Here is a 4,912-nt window from a genome sequence, read left to right on the forward strand (position 1 = left end):
GCAGGAAAAAATATAGAAACTCTTGACAAGTTTGGACTGCTTTTATGAATGATCTTGAGTGATCTTGAGAGGAGTGGGGAAAAAGCAATCCCAGTTATCTTTATGATAAAATGACAGTAACGGTATGTATTGGCCACTTACTATGGGCCAGATACTTCGCTCTTTTGATGGATTATATCATTTGATCACTTGCTCTTTTGATGGATTATGTCATTTTGATGATCATAACTACTCCATGAGGAAGATACTATTATCTTATCAGGTTTTACAGTTTTACAGGTTAGAAAAATGGTGTCTAGAGAAGTTAAATAGCTTGTACAAAGCTGAAATTCAAACCAGGCACATTGTTAAGAAACTAATTAAGGACTTCACTGGCAGTCTAGTAGTTAAGACTCTGCGCACCCAATACAGGGGACATGGGTTCGATCCTGGTGGGGGAACTAAGATATCGCATGTCGCGCAGCAAAAAAAAAAAAGGAAAGAAAAAAGAAACTAATTAGAATAGTTGTCACACAACAGTTCATAGTTCTTATGATCTTAATTAACAAGTTAAATTTTGGTTTTCTTTATAACCTTGACCCCCATCTATCAGGAGAAAATTGCTCCACTATAACTAAAACTATGTTAGATTTTATAGGAAATAAAAAAGGTATATAGGTATCTTCAGGTTTTCTTATTCCCTCATAACCGAGGAAGGCAAATGTATCATTATAACACATATATGGTAGGGAATCAGAGGTCACTGTTACACAAATATTTATGAATGTGTTATCCACTTGCAAAATTAGTCTACTCAAACATCCTCACACTTTTATCCTCACCAATGGTATCTTAGTTTCTTGCTGGTATCTTAGTTTCTTGCCATAATACAATACAAATATACTAATCAATGGCAAATCTTGCAAAAGATACTGGGTTTTGTAAAGTTCGTGAAAACAGTGTTGAAGAACCACTCAAACAACAGGTAAAGCTATTATCAGACGAAGATTTTACAAAATTAGACCAGATTACAGACAAGAGAAAGAGAATGGTTTGAATATCAAAGGAGTCAGAGATGCCTTGGGAAAATTTGATTAAATCCTCAAATATTTTCTAGAAATATTTATGATCAAAGGTGAAGTAATGACTAGTATCATGCATATCGTCATATAATACAGTTTTGAGGGAAATTATGACAAAAAATCAGTTATAAATATAAGCTAACTATGAACAAAATTTCATTAAATATAAATTTTAATTTTTATAACTTTATTTCATTTTTTAGACAAAGTTCTAATCAAGCTTTTCTTTCCTTTTTACTATGAATCTTTGGTCCTCATTTTATATAAATTACTTTAACTGAGCTTTTCTTTGTACCATTTATTCTTAGATAATGAAGACCTCTTATTTAATATGTTATTATACCTTCAGCAAACAAAACTCTTGGGAAGTAATGCAAGAAACTATCATTTGTCCAAATACATAGAATAATGAATTCTGTGGGAAGTTGAGAGTCACTGAGGGACGGCTTCATAGAGGAAATATTGCTTAAGATGAGCCTTGAAAGATGAATAGAATTTTGATAGCTAGAGAAGAGTATCAGGGCATTTTTCAGAGGCACAGTGTAGACCACAGTGTTGATGAGGAAGTGACCACTAAATGTTAATGGGATAGTAATTGATCTATTTAGTATTAAAGAGTAATGGGAAATAAAGCAGGAAACTAAAGGCAGACCCAAGTATAGAGAATTTTGATTTATAAGCTTACTTAACTGATTTAACATCCTTTTAAGGTTTAATTATTAGATTTTTAAAAAAAATTAGTAACATATTTGCTGGATGTCACAAGTGAAACTGCAAAGACGTAGAAAACAAAAGTTAAAATAGCCATATTATACTGTTAAGTGAAAAACAGCACATTGCTAAATGGTATATAAATGATGTGATCCCATTTTTTTTGTCACACGCACACACACACACACACACACACACACATTTTAGCCTAGTCTAGAAAAGAAAGTATCTAGGAAAATACACCAAACTATTACTGATATGACTAGGGACCTTGACTTTCTCAGTTATGTGGTTCTGTTTTAGATATTTTATAGTACACATGTATTACCTTTAAATAAAAATAATATAAATTTGAGAGAATTTTAATATTCTGAATATTGACAGATAAGTATTTTAAACCTACTATATATTAAAATATTTTATAATCTTACTCTCTTACATAGAATGTAGTTAGAAAGAAGTTTTGCAGAGATGCTTTATTGCTTCGAATCCCTTCATGTTTATATCAAGATGAAAATTATCCTCCAAGAGTTACTGATAATAAATTTAGGAGGCCGTGGACAAGAGGTATATTTTATTTTTATTTTTTAAAAATCTATTTTTAAAAGTATTTCAGAGTTTAGCATAATAAATTATTAAGAAAATGCAGTGATTTTCTCATTATATAAAAGTGTATTCATATCAGAATTCCAAGAAGTTTACAAATTAATATTTTTATGACAGAATTTAGGTGACAAAGTAAGGAATTGGAAAGTTTATACTAGATATGAATAGAATAAATAAAAGATATGTAGGTGATGAAGTCTTAAAATATTCTAACATTGTAACATTTGTTGTACTATAATAGGATCTTGTTCAACTGTAGGAAGGCTACTTTAAGTTGTAATAATACACTGAATATAAAACTATTTTTAAATCTATATGTACAAAATACCATCTTTTGCTTTTATCATGTCATAGACTTAAGAAAGACTAGCCACCCTGGAGGATACAAGTCAGTTAACGACATTTATTTATCCTGTATTCTGTATAGGCACCGTTACAGGTGCTAAGAACACAGTTACTAATAAGACATAGAAATAGTCCCTGCCTTCAGTGGGTTTTCAGACAGGTAAGGAGGATGCAACAATAAAACCATTAAATATGTAAACTAATATTTGATATTGATAAATGTATAGAGAAGATACATAGTGTAATGTTACATGAAATTTCAGGAGTAGGGAATGCTATTTCCTAAGATGGTTAGGGTAGGACTACAATGAAGAGGTGGACATTTGAGTTGAGATCTGAGTAATAAGATGGCAGCAGCCATAAAAAGATATAGGGGAGAAGCCTTTCAAACAAATGCAAAGTTCCTGACTCAGGAATAAACTTGATGTGTGTAAGGACCAGAAAATTAGGCTATCATGACTACTTAATGAAAAAGGGGAGATCTGACAATTAGGCAGATTCTGAAAGATATGAAGCTTTGAAGGCCATAAGGTGGAGTTTGTTTGTTTGTTTTTTTATATTATGGCTGATATGGTAAGTCATTGGACAGTTTTAAGAAAAAGTGGCATAACCTGATTTTTGCATTAGAAAAACCATTCTGGTTGTTTGGAGGTTGGAAGGGGTAGGGATTGGGAGGCAAGGGTAGAGGCGAGAAAATCAATCAGGAAGCTACTGTATGGTTCAGAATCTAGACTACTAGGTGAATCTATACTCTACATAAAAGATGGTACCTTAGACTAGGCTTATAGTAATAAAAGATGTGAGAAGTGGTTGAGATTGGGATTATTTTAGAGGTCCAGCCAACAGTGAGAGGGTTAAAAAAAAAAATAGAAGAATAAAGAGTTTCTTCTAGGTTTTTGACCTGAGCAACTGATGGATGGCAGTGCTATTTCCTAAGATGGGGAAAGGCTTGTGGGGAAGCCAATTCGTGGCTGGAGTCAATAGCTCTGCTTTGGCCAGGTTAAAATGCCTATTAGGCATCTAAGTGGAGACATCAAGAGGCAATTGTTTATATTAATCTTGAGCACAGCTGGAGTTTCAAATTGGGGTCATTGATATGTAGACTGCACATTAATTTGTAGAACTGTATGAAGTCACTGAGAGCATGAGTATAGATAGAGCAGAGAACCTACGACAAAGCGGTAGAACACTCCAACCATTAAAAGGCTGATAGCGAAGGTGAAACCAGCTAAGAAGACAAGTGAGGTAGAAAAACCAGAAGAGTGTGGTGTTGTAGAAGTCTAAAGAAGAAAGTGTTTCAAGAAGGAAGAAGTGGTCAAAAGCATGGGTCCCTGTTACAGTGTCAAGTAAGATGAGAATAGTGTGTTGACCATTAGCTTAACTAAATGTAGATCATTGATGACCTTGGTAAGAGTGGTTCCACTGGAATATTGTGTATGAAAGCCTGATCAGAGTATGTTGAGAAGAGAATGGGAAGTGGGATGTGAGATGGTAGTTATAAACAACTCTTTTGAAGAATTTTGCTATGACGGTAAATAGAAAAATAGAGGTGCATTAGCTGAAGGGAGAAATGGGGTAAAGAGTTTATTTTTTTAGATGTGCGAATTAAAAAAATATATGTGTGATAAGGAAAGAGACTATAAAATGTTTGTCTGCCAATGGAAATAATCTTGGTAGAAAGAAAGAAAATGATGATGCAGGAAATAAAAAGGATAACTTAGTAAAAGTGGATAGTATCAAGAGCACAATGGGAGGAGTTGGTATTAGAAGCCAGGATGGTTCTTCCACTATGATAGGATAGGAAGGCAGGGTTTGTAGGTACTTATGGTAGTGAGATGTTAGAATTGGTGGTAGAAGATGAGGTTGTTCTTTTCTATTTATACTAATTTTTTGTGTGGAGGCAAGGACATAGAGAGTGGGTAGGGGGATGAGTATCAAAAATTTGAGTAGGGGGGGAGTGTCAAATAGTTCTGAAGAATGAGAAAGTCAATTTTATTAAGAAGGATATTAAGATGAATTACCATTATCATCTGTCAATGTTGGACGCCCATTTAAAAGTTATGGTCAGAATCTCAAGTGAGCTTATTCAGAATGGCTGGGTTTTTTTTTTCCCAAATAATTTTCAGCTGTTCTAGTGTACATATACAAAGTGAAGAGTAAGGGGTTTCCTAAGTTGGTATAAGGGAAAG

General features: G+C 33.5%; 1 protein-coding gene across 1 annotated transcript in view; it reads left to right on the plus strand.

Moving 5' to 3' along the window:
• Positions 1–3,999: 3,999 nt before the first annotated feature.
• SHOC1 (shortage in chiasmata 1) overlaps positions 4,000–4,912 on the plus strand; it is an 85,135-nt gene continuing 84,222 nt past the window's right edge. Inside the window, exon 1 of the mRNA XM_007449771.1 lies at positions 4,000–4,110. The gene's annotated coding sequence lies outside the window, so the exon portion shown is untranslated. The remainder of the gene's footprint in view (positions 4,111–4,912) is intronic.

The sequence above is a fragment of the Lipotes vexillifer genome, unplaced genomic scaffold (assembly GCF_000442215.2).
Source record: "Lipotes vexillifer unplaced genomic scaffold, Lipotes_vexillifer_v1.1 scaffold230, whole genome shotgun sequence".
NCBI classification, from domain to species: Eukaryota; Metazoa; Chordata; class Mammalia; order Artiodactyla; family Lipotidae; genus Lipotes; species Lipotes vexillifer.